Raw genomic sequence first — 20,249 nt, 5'->3', positions numbered from 1 at the left:
CATTGTTTTGTTTTGCTTTGGTGATCTGTTCAATGAGGAATTCTGATAGAAAAGTCTCTCTGTTTAGAGTTTCATGTTAGAACCAAGTTACAGGACTTGTTGGACTTGTTCCCTCGGCCCCCATATGCACCAGTAATGCCTTGTGGCATTGTTCCTTTTTTGCATTGACATATTAAAATGGGAAGACATTACAAATGCAAACAAATTCTTATCTAATACAGATAGGAACATACAAATCTTGTAATGCAATGGGGCCTTACACTTTGAACATTGTCATAATGGCTTTTAGGCCTCAGAAAAATGGGCATTGTCCATTCATCCCTGAACCATGGATACCATCTACAGAAACAACCACAGTTGTCTATAACATCACCGAAAAAGCAAATCTCTACCAGGGAAGACCCTATCTCGGCCGTGGCATTGCCTTACTCAAAAGAGGGTTCTCTTAACACACAGATGACTTAGCAACAGCAATAACCTACTTTCAGACAGAGTTCTCCGCATTGCCCTCTAATGGGGAGGTGAAACTAGAGGATGAGACAATACTCCACATCTTCCTGACTTTGATGTAGAATATGAAAAGAAACTAGGATCTCTAAATACAGAAACCTGACACAACAGAGATTATGCTAAAAAGTTTTACTGGGACCACAGTGAATGTTTCAGTGGTAGAACAACCTTGTATGCCCGGAACCCAGAGTTGGTCTTATGCCAGAATACTTCAGGGCTAAGGCCTCCTTGTATTTATTTAAGCCAAGGCTATTCTATTTCCCCCATATTTTTCTTGACCTATGCAAACAACAACAATTGTCATTCTCAAACCCTTTTTTACTATATTTCTTTAACTCTTATCCTTAAAAAATGAAGAGCTTACTAAAATTTCTGCTATTGCTTTAATGAGTTCAATAATTTTCACAAATATACTTGCTACTGAACTTTTTTTTCTTTCCTTTATCTTCCATTTTTTTAGTATTTCTATTTTCTTTTTTTTTTAATATTTTTTTACAGCCCAGCCCAGCCCGGCGCCCTTCAGGTGTGCTGCGTCGCCATGCTTTAAAACGGGGGACACGGAGAAGGACACCCCGAGCCTCAATGGGCTCCTGGCATTCCGGCCTCGCCTCCCCAGCACACCAAGGTGCAGCCACCTGGTGGGTGTTGCCATCGGCGGCAGGTGAGTGAGTCTATTTTCTATTTTTTAATAACTTTGCTTTTGGTCATCTTGATTCAAATGAATTATGATAAGTTATGTCATGTATGTGATGCATTTTCTTTAAATGAATTTATTAAAATTAAAAAATGAGAATTTCATCTGATGAACAGATGAAAAGTTCCTCAACAACAAACTAGCAATGATTTCAATAATTCATCAAAAAAGTTCATACACCATAAAGTAGGATTCATACCAAAGATGCAAGGATGATTTAATATAAAAAGTCAATACTCCCCCCCCCAAAAAAAATAGTGGGGCCAGAGAGATAGCATGAAGGTAGGGGATTTGCCTGCATGCTGAAAGATGGTGGTTCAAATCCCAGAATCCCATATGGTCCCCAGAATATGCCAAGAGCAATTTTTGAGCATAGAGCCAGGAGTAACCCCTGAGTACGGCCAGGTGTGTCCCCCCCCAAAAAAAAAACAAAAAAAAAGAAGTCAATCAATATAATACATCATATTAATAAAAGAAAAAGAAAAATCATACAATAATATCAATAAGTGCAGAGAAAACATTTGACAAGATGGGACCTGAAGATTCTTACCACAGCCAACACCAAATATACTAATGGGGAGAAACTAAAAGTCTTTCCTCGAATAATTGACAAAAAACAAGATTTCCCAATCTAACCATTCCTATTCAATATAGTAATTCAGGTATTTGCCATAGTAATTTTTCAGGAAAAAGATATAAAGGGCATCCACATAGGAAAGGAAGGAGTTAAGTTCTTACTGCTTGAAATTGACATTATTCCATATATAGAACATTCTAAATACCCCACAAAAAGTTTCTATAAACAAGAGATTTTGTATAGAAAAGTGGCAGGCCAAAAAATTAGTATACAAATATTCATGGATTTTCTATATGACAAAATGAAAGATAAGAAATAGGCATTACAAAGACAATTCATTCAAAATTGTGCCTCATAAAATCAAGTAACTCAGAATTAATTAAAGAGATGAAGGACATATATGAAGAAAATAACAAAATGTTACTTAAAAAAATTAAAATGTCCTTCCCTGGAGCCTTCCCTGGAGGTGAGTTGATACGCCTAGAAAGGGGGAAGCCACTGAACTCTGCTGGAACTCAGATGCCAGCACCTATCTCTGACTGATTCCTCTGCTGTGCTGCATTTTTGGCCTGATTTCATCCTGTGTGTGGCTTCATCTGCACACGGCCAGCCTTCCCTGGAGGTGAGTTGATATGCCCAGAGAAGGAGGAGCCAGCTTCACTACGCGGCCAGGCACATCATCTAGCCAATGAATACAACCACAACACATAGAAAAACACACAATACAAGTATGGCAATGGGGAAACAATGCAGGCCAGCGCCAGACATAGAGAATGAAGACGGCAACTCAGATGACCAGAACATGGCCAACCAACTAGCCAGTCTGATAAGGAGTTTAGAGTCAAAATATGGAAGATGTTCAAAGAACTCAAAGAAAGTATCGAAGAGAACACTAATAAGAATCAAGAGAATATGAAGATAGAAATCAGAAAACTCCAAACTGAAATTTCAGGTTAAATAACAGGTCTGAAAAACTCAGTAGAGGAATTGAAGAAAAACATGGATGAGCTTTCCCACGGGTTAACAGCAGCTGAGGATAGAAGTAGTACACTGGAAGATGAGATGAATAACAACTCTATACAGCAGAAGAGATTGGGAAAAAGCCTTAAAGCAAATGATCAAACAATGGAAAATTACTCAAAGAATGGGAACAGATGAAAATAGAAGTCTATGATAAGCTCAACAGAAACAACTTAAGAATCATTGGAGTCCCAGAGACCCAGGAAGAAAATATCCAGGAAGAATCAATGGTCAAGAACATCATTAAAGAGAAACTACCAGAGCTAAATAATACATGTGATCAAATTCTGCATGCCCGAAGAGTACCAACTAAAAGAGACCCCAGAAAAAAATACCCTGAGGCACATCCTAGTCACAATGATGAATCCCACAGATAGAGACAGAATTCTGAAAGCAGCAAGATAGAAAAGAGAAATTACATTCAAGGGAGCATCCTTGAGATTTATACAGACCCGTCACCTGAAACACTCAAGGCCAGAAAGCAGTGGTGGGACATAGTGACAAAACTCAATGAAATAAATGCTTGGCCTAGAATACTGCACCCAGCAAAACTCACTTTCAGGTTTGAAGGAACAATACATGATTTCACAGACAACAGCTCAGAAACTTCACAGACTCAAAACCAGTCTTAAAAGAAAAACTGAAAGACCTACTTTAAGACAAGACTGACCAACAGACACACCAAACTTTGATATAAAGATGGCACTAAATTCCAGGACAATTCTTTCTCTCAATGTCAATGGACTTAATGTACTAGTTAAGAGACACAGAGTGGCTCAATGGATCAAAAAACTTAATCCAACCTTCTTCTGCCTACAAGAAACACACCTGAATAGTCAGAACAAACATAGACTCAAAATAAAAATCTGGAGAAAAATCATCCAAGCAAACAACACCCATAAAAAAGCTGGACTGGCCATATTAATATCAGATAATGCAAAATTTATACTCAGGAAAGTTGTAAGGGACAAAGATGGACATTTTGTATTAATCAAGGGATATGTACAGCAGGAAGAAATCACTCTCCTAAACATATATGCACTGAATAAGGGACCAGCAAAATATTTAATACAATTGTTGATGAATCTGAAAAACAATATCGATAACAACACTATAATTGTGGGATACCTCAACATGGAATTGTCAATACTTGATAGGTCAACCAGACTGAAATCCAACAAGAATATACTAGACCTAAAAAGAGAAATGGAAGAGGCCTTGTAGATATATATATATATATATATATATATATATATATATATATATATATATATATATATATATATATATATATATAGGACACTCCACCCCCAGAAACCTGGGTATACATTCTTCTCTAATGTACATGGGCATTCTCCAGAATAGACTACATGCTAGCACATAAACCATACCTACATAATATCAAGAGGATAGAAATTTTGCAGGCTACCTTTGCTGACCACAAGGCCCTAAAATTATATGTGAACTACAAAGGGACACAGAAGAAAAACTTTAGTACCTGGAAGTTAAACAGCCTAATACTGAATAACCAGTGGGTCTGAGATGAAATCAAAGAGGAAATCAAAACCTTCCTAGAAACAAATGACAATGGAGACACAAACTAACAGAACCTATGGGACAAAGCAAAAGTGGTACTAAGGGGAAAATGTATAGTTTTGCAAGCACATTAGGAAAGAAGAAGGGGCATACCTGAATAGCTTAATGATGCAGGTCATAGAATTAGAAAGTGCTCAACAATAGGATCCAAAAATATGGAGACAGAAGGAAATAACAAAACTGAGAGCAGAAATCAATGAAGTGGAAACCCGAAAAACAACCCGAAAGATCAACAAAATCAGAAGTTAGTTCTTTGAAAAAATAAACAAGATTGATAGACCACTGGCAAAACTAACAAAGAAAGAGAGAGAGAAACTTGATAACTCATATAAGGAATGAAAAAGGAGAAATCACTACTGGTATGGCAGAGATTCAAAGGGTAATCAGAAACTACTTTGAGAAACTCTATGCCACTAAAAATGAGAACCTGGAAGAAATGGATAAATTCTTGGACTCTTATAATCTTCCACGGTTGAATGAAGAGGATGTAGCATATCTAAGTACCCCATCACTATTGAGGAAGTTAAGAGAGTAATCAAATGCCTGCCCAAAAACAAAAACCCAGGCCCAGATCAATTCACTATTGAATACTTTCAAACCTTTCAAGAGGAACTACTACCAGTCCTGGCAAGACTCTTTCATGAAATCAAAAAAACAAGAACACTTTAAAATAGCTTTTATGAAGCCAAAATCACCTTGATACTTAAATCAGACAGAGATGCTACAAAAAAAAAAAAAAAAGAAAAGAAAAAATTACAGACCAATATCGGTGATGAACACAGATGCAAAGATCCTCAACAAAAACATGGCAAATAAGATTCAATGCCTCCTTAAGAAGATCATACAATATGATCAAGTAGGTTTCATCCCAGCAATACAAGAATGGTTTAACATCCGTAAATCTATCAACATAATACACAACATCAACAACAAGAAAAATAGAAATCACATGATCATATCAATAGATGCAGAGAAAGCATTTGATAAGGTCCAACACCCATTCTTGATCAAAACTCTCAGCAAGATAGGAATGGAAGGATTCTTTCTCAATATAGTTAAGGCCATCTATCACAAGCCAGAGGCAAATATTGTCCTCAATGGAGAAAAACTAAAAGCCTTCCCTCTAAATTCTGGCACAAGACAAGGCTGTCCTCTCTCACCACTCCTATTCAACATAGCATTGGAAGTCCTTGCTATAACAATTAGGCAATCAAGGGAATCCAGATAGGAAAGGAAGAAGTCAAGCTCTCACTGTTTGCAGATGACATGATACTCTACTTAGAAAACCATAAAGACACCACCAAAAAACTTTAGAAATATAAACTCATATAGCAATGTGGTAGGTTACAAATGTAACACAAAAAAATCAATGGCCTTTCTATACAGCAATAATAATAGGGAAGAAATGGACATTAAGAAAACAACCCCATTCACAATAGTGCCACACAAACTCAAATATCTTGTAATCAACTTGACTAAAAATGTGAAGGAACTATACAAAGAAAATTATAAAACTCTGCTATAAGAAATAAGAGAGGACACATGGAAATGAAACACATACCCCACTCATGGATTGGCAGGATTAACATCATCAAAATGGCAATATTCCCCAAAGCATTGTACAGATTTAATGCAATCCCTCTAAAGATACCCATAACATTCTTCAAAGAAGTGGATCAGGCACTTTTGAAATTCATTTGGAACAATAAACACCCTCGAATAGCTAAAGCAATCATAGGGAAAAAGAATATGGAAGGAATTACTTTCCCCAACTTTAAACTTTACTACAAAGTAATAGTTATCAAAACAGCATGGTATTGGAATAAAGACAGGCCCTCAGATCAGTGGAATAGGCTTGAATACTCAGAGAATGTTCCCCAGACATACAATCACCTAATTTTTGATAAAGGAGCAAGAAATCCTAAATGGAGCAAAGAAAGCCTCTTCAACAAGTGGTGTTGGCACAACTGGCTAGCCACTTGCAAAAAAATGTACTTAGACCCCCAGCTAACATCATGTACGAAGGTAAAATCCAAATGGATTAAGGACCTTGATATCAGACCCCAAACCATAAAATATATAGAACAACAGATAGGCAAAACACTCCAGTACATTGAGACTCCAGACGTCTTCAAGGAGGAAACTGCACTCTCCAAGAAAGTAAAAGCAGAGATCAACAGATGGGAATATATTAAGCTGAGAAGTTTCTGCACCGCAAAGGAAATAGCGCCCAGGATACAAGAGCCACCCACTGAGTGGGAGAAACTATTCACCCAATACCCATCAGATAAGGGGCTAATCTCCAAAATATACAAGGCACTGACAGAACTTTATAAGAAAAAATATCTAATCCAATTAAAAAATGGGGAGAAGAAATGGACAGACACTTTGACAAAAAAGAAATACAAATGGCCAAAAGACACATGAAAAAATGCTCCACATCACTAATCATCAGGGAAATGCAAATCAAAAGAACTATGAGGTACCACCTCACACCCCAGAGATTGGCGCACATCACAAAGAATGAGAACAAGCAGTATTGGCGGGGATGTGGAGAGAAAGGAACTCTTATCCACTGCTGGTGGGAATGCCGTCTAGTTCAACATTTATGGAAAGCAATGTGGAGATTCCTACAAAAACTGGACATCGAGCTCCCGTATGACCCAGCTATACCACTCCTAGGAATATACCCTAGGAACACAAAAATACAATACAAAAATCCCTTCCTTACACCTATATTCATTGCAGCACTATTTACCATAGCAAGACTCTGGAAACAGCCAAGATACCCTTCAACAGACGAATGGCTAAAGAAACAGTAGTACATACACACAATGGAATATTATGCAGCTGTCAGGAGAGATGAAGTCATGAAATTTTCCTATACATGGATGTACATGGAATCTATAATGCTGAGTGAAATAAATCAGAGAGAGAGAGAAAGACGCAGAATGGTCTCACTCATTTATGGGTTTTAAGAAAAATGAAAGACATTCTTGGAATATAATTTTCAGACTCAAAAGAGAGGAGGGCTAGAAGTTACAGCCCACCTCATGAAGATCACCACAAACAGGGATGAGTTTAGTTAGAGAAATAACTACATTGTGAACTATCCTAACAATGAGAATGTATGAGGGAAATACAAAGCCTGTCTCTAGATTACAGGGGGTGTAGGGTGGGGAGGAGGGAGATTTGGGACATTGGAGATGGGAATGTTGCACTGGTGATGGGTGGTGTTCTTTACATTGCTGAAACCCAAACACAATCATGTATGTAATCAAGTTTTTTAAATAAAATATATATTAAAAATAAATAAACAAAAATTTAAAATGTTATTTCATAAAATACAAAAGAAAAGAACATATAATTCTCTGTTTATGAATTGAAAGGATTAATATTATTATGATGACAATACACCTCAGAGCATTTTAGAGAGTCACTGGAATTCCTATAAGAATATTCGTGACATATTTCAAAGAAATAAATAATTTCTGAAATTCATTTATAACAATAAAATTCCATAAATAGCTAGAAAAATCCTTGTAAAAAGAAGATGGGTAGGCATCACTTTACCTATGTTTAAACTTTAATAAAAAAAAGTGGTAGTAACTAAAATGTCATGTTATTGAAATAAAGACTGGTAAAGTAATTAAATCTCATATCAGTGAAGTAGAATTGGATATCCTGAAACATATTTCCATCCAAATGGAAAGTTGACTTTTGATAAAGGTGAAATAATGTGAAGTGAAGTAACAAAAGCCTCTTCGGTGAGTAGTGGTGCTGGAAAACTGGTCACTTACAAGAAAGTGAACTCAGTTCTCTTTATAACTCCATGCACAAATGTTAAATCAAATTGCATTAAAAGCCTTGCAATCATACCTTAAATCATAAGGTATATAGATGAAAACATCTTCTATGGCATTGAAACTAAAGTTATCTTCAAGAATGAAATAGCACTGATTAAGCTAGTGGAAGCAAAGATAAGCATATGGAACTATGTTAAACTAAGAAGCTTCTAGACCTCAAAGGAAATGAGGACCAGGATCAAAGAACTACCCATACATTGGGGGAAACTATTCACCAATACTCGCCTGATAAGGGGTTAATATATTATTTACAGAAATCACTGGCAGAGCTTATCAAGGAAACAAATATAACACCATAAAAAATTGGCAGAAGAGCTGAACAGAAACTTTTTCAAAGAAGAAATACAAATAGGCAAAAGGCACAAGAAAAATACTACATTTCATTAATCATCAGGAACAACACTGAAATATTTCACACTACAGAGACTGGCACACATCCAAAAGAAGAACAACTGGTACTGTCGCATATGTGGGGAGAAAGAGACTGCTGGTGGAATGCTGACTGGTCCAACCTTTTAAGAAAACAATATGAGGGGCCGGGCGGTGGCGCTGGAGGTAAGGTGCCTGCCTTACCTGCGCTAGCCTAGGAGACGGACCGCGGTTCCATCCCCTGGCGTCCCATATGGTCCCCCAAGCCAGGAGCGACTTCTGAGCGCATAGCCAGGAGTAACCCCTGAGCGTTACCGGGTGTGGCCCAAAAACCAAAAAAAAAAAAAAAAACCTAGAAATTTGAGTTCCCATCTGACTCAGCAATACCTCTCTTAGGAATATAGTCTAGGTGTATAAAAACAATGCAAAAATGCATCTTATCTCTTATGTTTATTGCAGTATTAATAACAATAGTCAGAATCTGAAGCCAATCCAACTGCCCAAAAATAGATGAGTGGATAAAAATAAAAACAAATAAACAAAAATTAAAACTGTGGTACATCTATGGAATGTAATACCACTCATCTATAAGAAAAATAAAGTCATGAAATTTGCTTATACTTGGATGAATATGGAAAGTATTATGTTGAGTGAAATGAGTCACAGGGAGAGGGATAGAAATAATAAACACCTCCATTTGAGATATATAACAATTGATAGTATGATAATAATATTCAAAGACAGCAGAAACTAGGGCCGGGAGGAGCAATTCATGTTAGGAAGCTTGCTACAAATAGCATGGGAGAGTACAGGTAGGGCAGAGTAGGGACCACTATGACAATTATAGTTGAAAATGATTACTCTGTGCAAGAACTGGGTCCTGAAAATGATAAACTTATATGTATTGTACCCTGTTAATAACAGTATTGTAAATCACAGTGTCTAAAGAAAAAGAGAGGAAGAAAGAAAGAAGAAAAAAGTGTGCTGTAGAGACAGGCAAGAGGGAGTAAAGAGCGAAGGAGAGAGTGAAACTGGGGCAGTGGTGGTGGGAAATGTGAACTGATGAAGGGTGTTAGACACTGTATGATTGAAACTTAATTATGAACAACTATGTAACAGTGTACCTCAAAGATTCAATGAAAGAATTTATTAAAAATTTTTCTTTATAAATTGTAGAATGATATGAAATATAGCTTTCTAATTATTCTCAAGGTTTAATGATCTTAGTCTATTAAGTACAAACCATGTGTCGTGATATTTCATAAGAGTAATTAAGTTTTTGGTTTTTTGGGTGCCCTGTGAACTTAATTAGCACATACATAAATTCTATGATTTTTATTTAGAAAGAAATGTTGGGATTTCAATCAGGTAAATTTTATTTTCTCTGCTTTAGTTTTTATTTGTATCTCAATTAAGTTGGCTAAAATACAGGTTTCATAATTTTTAATTGCTAATGGTAGGAAATTGATCATTTTTAGGTATGAAAGACATCTATGGCAGAATTTTATTAATTCCTCAGCTTGTTAAATAATGAAAAATGCCCTGAGAATCATAAAAGTAATTACTTATGAGGTTATTTCTTAAAATCAGCATACTTCCTAAGGTGTTTGGTTTGTTTTTGTATCTGGGCATTTTATTTATAAATTATTTATGTTATTAATTAACTTTAATGCTTTTTAGCTGTTTCAAGTTTACCTTTTTTGATACATAACTAATTGACCAGTTGATATATCTCTTTAAGATCACAGATCTTAAAACTATGTATTATAAAAATATCTTGCTTTACTGGGCATATTTGTATTTTTAAATTGAAGTATCATAGGTTTGCAATACTTAGATTGTATAATTTAACACTTCTCTATGTGTATTGGTCACCAAATTTCCAGGGCCATGTGAGGAACCACGAGATCCCTCAAGACATCTTTCCCATCATATTCCAAATGGTCCCCTTCTTAGTTTTTCTCAAGTTTAAGAGTCATTATTTTGTTTTTATTGTTTAAATTATTACTTTATCTAATTATAATTGATACTTGTATGAAGCAATCTGGTAATTCTCTTAATCTTCAGTAGTTCTTTTATTTAGCATAATCATTTCTAGCTCACCTAATATATTAAATAGGACTTTTTTTTCACCTTCTCTCTTTGTTGTCACTGTTGTTATATTTAGAGGTTGTACACTGGTTGTTATCTTCATGGAGGTTGCATACATAGTTGAATAGGATATTAATTTTAACAGAATTCATAACTTTGATTAATAGGTACAAAATGCATTTAAAATATTTATTCCACATAGTAATCATTACAGATATTATGTTGTCTATTTTATTGCTGTTCCATGGATAGAGGAAACTAATTGCAAAGAAAGCACATAAGTGTTCTTTTTTTTTTTTTTTTTTTTTTTTTTTTGGTTTTTGGGCCACACCCGGCGGTGCTCAGGGGTTACTCCTGGCTGTCTGCTCAGAAATAGCTCCTGGCAGGCACGGGGGACCATATGGGACACCGGGATTCGAACCAACCACCTTTGGTCCTGGATTGGCTGCTTGCAAGGCAAACGCCACTGTGCTATATCTCCGGACCCACATAAGTGTTCTCGAACTGGTGTAAATGTCTGACATTTCTAAGACCTGATAGTTGGCAACACCAACACTGAGCACTGACAGATTTTTCTCTTGGGATATCTGAGTACTGTTGGGCTTGAGCAGCACAAGTGGCATGGCCATCTATCACAGGGGTCTCCCTACTTCCCTAAACAATAGCTTCTGGAAGTTCCCCCTCTCAAAGAGTGACTTGATATGGAAATTCTGTTATGAATATGCAGGTAGATTGATGTGGAAACACATTTCAGGAGTACTCAGTAGTAAGTGATAGTTATAGTTGTTGGTGTTTGCAGATAGTTTTTTTTTTCCTTCATCTTTTCTGATCTTGAATTTAATGTTGTATTTAGTTTTAAATACTTTAAAAATTAAATATTGGGTGTAAGATGCGATCCAGCTATTAACCCATTCTAATGTGGGGATTTATTTTTCCCCTTTAAAAACTTACTTTATTAAATACAGTGATAAGCTTGTTCATAATATGGTTAGCTTTATCACAGTTCATTTCTTTAAATTAATATCTTTATTTAAACATTCTAATTACAAACATGTTTGTAGCTGTGTTTCAGTTATGTAAAAGGACACCCCCCTTTGCAAGTGCATCATTCCCACCACCAAAGCCTTCATTTCTCTCCTCCCCCTTCCTCTACCTGTATTTGAGACAGGCATTCTTTTTCTCTCATTCACTACCATTGTCATGATAGTTATCAGTGTAGTTATTTCTCTAACTGAACTTCGTGGTGAGCTTCATACCATGGGCCAGTCCTTCTAGTCTTCATCTCTATTGTCTCTGTGCACAATACTGTTTATATTTTTCTTAAATTTTCATAAATATCATTGTGGATACATGCAATAAATCTTTAACCATACATGTGTCATTTGATGCTTGAGTGCATTAAACGTACATTATGCAATGAATATATATAAATGTATATATATACACATATGTATATGTCATTTAAAATTAATGTTTTGTGTTATGGAGTAGAAACCATAAGTTTCAATACTTGTGTAGTGTCAGAACTCTATTTTTTAGTGTTTTCATTTTTATTTACCTGATGAAAATTATAATGACTATTTCTTCAACTCTTTGATAGCCACTTCAATGTTTTAGAGAATATGTTTAATCTCTTCTCATTTTAATGAGATTACTTTTTGTTATGGAATACTTTGGTGGAAATTACTTTTGTAATTTGACATTAACTATTTATTTGATTTACCATGTGAATTTTTCCTGTCCAAATATTTATTTCCACCCACACCAACTTTTAGATAAGAAGAATTTTCCTTCAGAACTAAAAATTTTCCTTTATATAATTTTTACTCTAGTGGTTGTTTATCAGAGATCTTTTGAAATTACTAGAAATAGTGAGGTAGCAAAATAGTTTTGCAGATAGTTTTATTTTATAGCTGGGGTCCTGGTTTGAGAAAAAATAGAATACTTGATTAAATGCTTGGCATTAAGGTAAATAAAAATAGACAGCACTGAGGTTATAATATACTATGTATTATGTATTATATATATTATAATACATATGTCAAAAGTTCCACATTAGGTGGTAGAAAGTTGTCATTTTGGTTGTAGTACAATGTGACAATTATTGTGAAGTGGTAAGAAAAGTATGGTAATAGATAGGGTGAATAAAAAGAGGAAAGCAAAGAAAACGAAGAAAGGAAAGGAAGAAAGTAAAAGAAGAAAGAAAGGAGAAAGAGAGGAAACTGGCTACTAAATTCTTTTTTCTATATTATGTAGAAAGTTAAATGATGCAGGGAATAAGAGCAGTAACACAATATTTTTTGTCATTCAGCATGATGTATGACTGATTTCTGTACTAATTTTATTATTTAAACATTTAAGGCACTTCTCCACAAAGTTTTACTCACATGTACATTAAAGCAGTAGCTGCTTTTGAAGTTAAACATATTTTTCCTAAGAGCTTTGGCTCAATTTATCTTTGGGGGGATTAAGCATTCAGACAAATGAGTTTATCACAGTGGCACTATTTATTTACTATTGTGAAAAGTTGACAATTGTGAATCATCTTTAAAGTAGAGCCAGAAAATCATTACAGACAAACCGCTTTATTCAGTCTCTTTTGAATCTGCCAAAAGAAATACCTTTGACTTTGGTCAAAAGCAACTGTTTTAAAAACCTATCAAGCAAACAATTGTTGATTAATTCATTCAAATTATAAAAACTAATTATTATGGGCTTTTAGCTGGATCACAGTATCAGATATTTTCTCATTCTTCCTAGAGAATCAACCAGTAAACAATTATGCATAGCAAAGAAAACTTTAAGCCTGTTAGCAATAATCAACTATTTAATTGCTTACTTCATTTTCTTCCCATAAAACTTCGACAGTGTGCCTACTTGAAGCATGTATTAGGCTTCTTATTTAAAATTATGTATTTCAAATTGCAGTTCTTTAATTCCCAATAAATGGGATGTGATTTTTTTTAATAACCTTCTGAACTTTTAGTTAGAACTTTAAATTCTTTATTTAAAATTTGGGTAACTCTGGAAGCAATACTCCATAATGACCATAAACTACTCCTGGCCCTTTTCTTGGGGTCATTTCTGGTAGTACTTAGGGAATCATATATAGTGCTGGAGATAGAACTGTCATTGATCATATGCCAGGGCATTGTCTTACCCTTTTTTATAACATTTTTAGTCTCAGAATTTTATTTTTTAAAAGACAAATGAGTTCTCTAAAACGTTAGAAATCAAATATAGAAAATTATGTCAAGTGTGAAAAAAATGACAATAATGATTATCAAAGGTCATTCAACTTAAACGTTTTTCTTTTAAAGAGAAAATGAAAAGGATATATAGGTAAGGAAAAATCATATGTTACCCCTCTTCCCATAATAACTACTGTAAAATTACTTAGAAATCTTTTTCACGAGGAGAGAGAAGACTGTTTGGCAAAAAGATAAAATACACAATATGGGAGTCCTTTCCTTATGATAAACTCCTTTTCCAAGAGTTTTTGTTATATTAGCCTCTGAGTCAGCCTCTCCAGCACAAATGAAGAGAAGCAGCTATATTAGGGCTGTCACCTGAAAGGTGAATGGGCTGCCTTCTCCAATATTGTTGCCACTAACTTATGTAGCTAGTGCCAAGATTCATGGGCATTGTCATTCAGTGATAGGCTTATATACTGCCATAGAGAGACTCATAATGATGGCTCAGGTAATCTCTTCAAGATTAGGTTTCTGTCAAAACCATAATTCTTATAAATTTGGCTTGAAGGATTATAGCCCACTAAGTTTTAGATAAAATAATAATTAATTATAGTCAGTATAGTATAGAGAAAAATGACACCATTATTGCTGAATACACACTAAAAGAGAACTTAGTTAATGAGGTGACAGTAGATGAAACCATGTTTAGAATTTTAATCAGATACAGAATTGAAAACCCTAGCCTTTGCTCAGAAGAGGTAAGGGCAAAACTTGAAAAAGGAATTTTAGAAACGAATACAAAATAATATAGTAATAAATTAGAAAATAATAAAGAGAAAAAAGACTTGTATTTTTTAAAGAATGTAGACTGTATTCTTTTTAAATTTACTTTTCTTTCTTTTAATTTTTTTTCTTGCATCACAAAACATTTTTCAGTGAGTCACATTAAAGGCATCTCAATGATTGCATTGACTTTGTATGTACAAATCAAGAACTGAGAGTTATGCATAGAGTTAGAATTTTGTTTATTATTATTTTGGGGCCACACCTGTGGCGCTCAGGAGTTAATCCTGGTTCTACACTAAGGAAACACTACTGGTGGTGGTCAGGGGATCATATGGGACATTGGGAATCGAATCCAGGTTGACTACATGCAGGACAAATGCCCTCTTCACTGTACTATTTCTCTGAACCATTTTACTAGAAAGTATAGGGAATAAACAGCTTAGGTTATGTTCAAATAATCAGTAGTTATTTACTCTAAGCTCATATTCATGGCTTGTTTTCTTTATAACATAGTACAAGTCATCTCCTGATTTGGGGTGATCAATCAAGGAAACTGCTCAACAATTAGGAATCAGAAAAACTCATTTTAATTACTGTCTAATAAAGGAACAAGTGTATATTTAAGTGTGAAATGATGTGGTGTGCATGCTTTGTTTTTCTATAATCACATGTCCACATCTACTACAGGAGACAGGACAAAAAGAGTGATTTGTTTGAGGTAGAAATAAAAAAAAACAGGTAGTAGGTAAGAGCTTTAATGCTCTCAGTGGGAATTTATTTAATAGTGTTTGTTATGTTCTTCAAAGAAAATGGCTATATGACTATTGCTCACATTAATCATTTAAATCATCTTTATTGAGGTGAACACAGCCAAAACTTTCTATTAAAAGTGATTAAAGAAGACATTTTAGGTGATAAAATTTTATCTAACATTTTATGTAACTGGACATCTCCACTGAGAGAATGGCTAAGTGGTAGAAGATCATAAACTTATATATTATAAAAAATGAAAGCCAATGTAGAGAAAATATTCGAATTTGTTTGAAATGAAAAGAAGCACATAATTAAAGCTTAGTTGCTTGTTTGCTGATCTCTTTTTTCTTTTAAGTTTGGCTTCTCTCTACTTGATTTCTGCTTTTTCCATTCTGGAGAAGCTGTGTATTCTCTTAAATATGAATTCCTCTATTTTTCTTTATTCACATCTTTCTAAGTAAATTTCTTTTAGTAAAAACTAGACTTCACACAAAGATTAAAGCTTAGAGCTATCTTGGAATTTGAGAATTGGCTGTTTGGGTGCACTATTATTTTTATCAAGTGAAATATTTCAAGGACATGACAGTTTTCTTGCTTCAATTTATTTACATGCAATAGTCAGAAGAGGAAATGCCTGGCCAACAAGTGTATTTAAGAAGTATTTTCAAAGAAGTGAATTACACACTTCTGCAATTCATTTTTAATAATAAACACCCACGAATAACTAAAGCAATACTAGGCAAAAAGAATATGGGAGGCATTACTTTCCCCAATTTTAAACTATACTACAAAGCAATAGTTATAAGAACAGCGTGATATTGGAATAAAGACAAACCCTCAGCTCAGTGGAATAAGCTTGAGTACTCAGAGAATGTTCCCCAGACATACAACCACCTAGTTTTGATAAAGGAGCAAGAAATCCTAAATGGAGCAAGGAAAACCTCTTCAACAAGTGGTGTTGGCACACTGGTTAGCCACTTGCAAAAAAAAAAAAAAAAAAAAAAAGGGAACTCAGACCCCTAGCTAACACCATGTATAAAGGTAAAATCCAAATGGATTAAAGATGATATCAGATCTGAAACTATAAGGTATATAGAACAATATGTATGTAAAACACTCCATGACATTGAGACTAAAGGCATCTTTAAGGAAGAAACAGCACTCTCCAAACAAGTGGAAGCAGAGATGAACAGCTAGGACTATATTAAGTTGAGAAGCTTCTGCACCTCAAAGGATTAAATGCCTAAGATACAAAAGCCACCACAGGATGGGAGAAACTATTCACCCAATACCTATCAGATGAGGGACTAATATCAAAAATATACAAGGTGCTGACAGAACTTAATAAGAAAAAAAACATATAACCCCATTAAAAATCATCAGTGATGCAAATTAAAACTACAATAAGGTACCATCACTGACACACATCACAAAGAACAAGAACCAACAGTGCTGGCAGGGATGTGGAAAGGAACTCTTCTTCAGTGCTGGTACGAATACTGTCTAGTCCAGCCTTCATGAAAAACAATATGGAGATGCCTCAAGAAACTGTACATTGAGATCCTATTTGATCCAGCTATTCCACTCCGAGGGATATACCCTAGGGACACAAAAATCCAATACAAAAATCCCTTTCTCACACCGATATTTATCGCAGCACTTTTTACAATAGCCAGACTCTGGAAGCAACCAAGATACCCTTCAACAGATGAATGGCTACAGAAACTGGTATATATACACATCTGGAGAGATGAAGTCATGAAATTTTCCTATACATGGATGTACATGGAATCTATTATACTGAGTGAAATAAGTCAGAGGGAGAGAGAAAGACACAGAATAGTATCACTTATCTATGGGTTTTAATAGAAATGAAAGACATTAATGTAATTAGGCCCAAAGACAATAGAGTTAAGGGCTGGAAGGGCTTGAAGGAGTGGTTCTCCATTTCTGCTCACCACAAAGAGTGGTGAATGCTGTTAGGCAAATAATTACACTAATAATTAGCATGACAATGTTAAGAATGAGATAAGTAGAATGCCTATCTCCAATACAAGCAGGGGTGGGGAGGGGCATTGGTGGTGGGAATTCACCAGTTGCACTGGTGAAGGGGAGATATTCTGTTTATGACTGAAACCCAACTACAAACATGCTTGTAATTATAGTGCTTAAATAAAGATTTATTTAAAAAAAGAACTATGTAACCATTCCCACAAAAACATAAGACTGGAGAGGAACTCTGACCTCACATACATGGATCTTTGCTAAACTGCCTATTACCAGTTCTGAAGCTAATACAGGATTACTCAATTCAACAATAAAGGTTGCATTTACTTAAATCCTTATAGATATTTACCACAGGGCACACAAAGGGAAGGCTCAGGAATGGGGAGAGGGAAGATGATGCTCATTTTAAATGTAATTGAGAGGAGCTTGCAAGTCCTAGTGGTTCTGCAGGCTATTATCCAGGGCATGTACTTGTTTGAATAGCTAGTCAAATTAGAATTTCATCCCCTGCAGACCACTTTTCTGAACAAATCAATGATATGTCCAGGAAGCAATACTATGAAGTGATTTACCTAAATTTTCAGCAAATTAAATTTCCGATTTGATTTTTCCCCTTGTTATAAAGTATTTACTTTTCTTGGAAAAATAATCTGTAAATTTTGTCAAGTCACTTCTGTTTTCCCTCTTTTCGTTTTCTTCCTCCTCTTCTCTCTCCGGTTCCCTCTCATCTTCTCCTCTGTTCTCTTCTTCTTTCCTTTTTTTTTTATTTTCTCCCACCCTCCTTTTTATTCTCCTTTGTTTTCTGTCATCTTTAATGGCCATTGCAGCACAAATAGCATTTCTTATTTTATGAGAAAATGAGTACGATTCAGCTATTGACTTTTGTTGCAGTGAACATGGAGATTTATTGACCTGGAAATAAGGTCAATATTTGCCTTGGGGGACAATGACTCTAGATGCTCAAGAGAATATATAGTCAATATTTATATAAATAACTAAGTTCTGAATGCTTGTCAAAAATCTCTAGAAATTTTCTGAGTTTATTATTGCAAAGTACACAATTCTAAATAGGACTTATAATGCTGTCATAAATTTTGAAAATAAGACCAAAACAAAATTATATGTGGAATATTTTAGGAGTGATTACATAAATTTTGTAGCAGACTTTCTTGTCAGAGTGTTTTCCCGTATATGTATAAATTTTACATATTTTAATGAATCATGTACTTTTTCAATTTCTTTAGTTAACAACATTATACTAAAGTACATTTGAATAGCTTACAGCATCTTAATGTCTATACAGGCAACTGCAATATTTATGCAGTTTTGCTTCTTCTGGATTTCTATTTCTATTTTCTTTTGTCTTTTTAAACTTGTGGGACATTTCTTTGCAAGTATATCACTGTTTTATTGAGTACAGTGCTCATAATGTTATTACAATGTTTTTCCCTTGTGGCATTGCCATTTTATTAGCATGGAGGCATGATTGATTAGAGTTCTCCCTCCATTAAGAGAGACTTGTTATATATAGACTACCCAGTATTGATTTTTAAAAATGAACACTCTACAGAGGACTCACAGTCACAAAAGCAAAGAATTTTCTACTAAATGTCTTTCCTGGTCAACTTTCTGTCAGCATCTTATCAATGTTCCATATGACTTGAGCTAATCATTACAGATTTATTGACTTCTCTGTTTTTAATCTTCCATTATTTAGTTCACAGTAAATGTTGAACCCATCCATGCACTTTATCCTTTTCCTCTATCATAGAAAACTAACACTTATATTAATATACAAATAAAAGCAACTCTCTACCAAAAATTTTTAACTAAAAGAAACACTTAGGGTACACATTATTACAGGGTCTAAAGACAAAGAAGTTATAGATAATTACAGTATAGATGACATTCTTAAAAGTGTCTTGAAAAATACACTACTGTTGAAGTAGATATAATGATTTGTTTTACAGTGAAACTATTATTTATTTTCTCATGAGTTTCTAGATGAGAATGTGAAAACAATTTTTTAAAGTCCTGTGAAATAGGTAAATAGACAGATTTAGAAATTCTATCCAGTTAGGTTTAAGTAAAATTATTTTATTCAATATTGTGCCCTGACTCTTACAATTTACATGGTAATTAGGCCTATTTCCTAAAGGTTATTATTTGTAGAAAGAGAAAAATTTTCTTAAATTATTGTCTGTAAATAGAACAATTTTTTTGAAATAGCATCCTGACTTCCCAAGCTGGGTATGAATTGATCACCTTCTATTTGTATCACACATAACTATTCCCATACTTATGAAATTAAAAAAGTGAAACTATAGTTAAGCTTATAATTTATAACATTTATGTAAGAACTAAATAATATCTAATAAATGCATGGTATTTATGAGGGGATTAATTCCATTTATGAAAGAAAATCCTCTGATATCAGTAAGAACTACGTTTAGATGGAAATTGAGAGATCTGAATTTAAACCAATACATGTAATTTGGTCTGTACTGTAATTTGTATGAGACTGTAGGGGAAATGTCAGTGGCAACGTGACCTTTATATAAAGTGGATTTCAAGGGCAAAAGCTGAGAAGAGAGGTGGAATTACCACGATGGCCAGTCATAGAACAAATTACATGTATTTCAACTGCTCAAATTCTCACTTTCTTTGTCTGTTTCTTTTTTACTATAATACTCAATTTTACTCTTCTCTGGTTAAATGCAATCCTTCTATTTTAGGATTGGAAACTTGCTATTAAATATGACTAGAAAAAGCACATAATAATATTT

Source organism: Suncus etruscus, chromosome 5 (assembly GCF_024139225.1).
Source record: "Suncus etruscus isolate mSunEtr1 chromosome 5, mSunEtr1.pri.cur, whole genome shotgun sequence".
NCBI classification, from domain to species: domain Eukaryota; kingdom Metazoa; phylum Chordata; class Mammalia; order Eulipotyphla; family Soricidae; genus Suncus; species Suncus etruscus.
The sequence above is the reverse complement of the archived record's forward strand: the minus strand, read 5'-3'. Positions refer to the sequence as shown.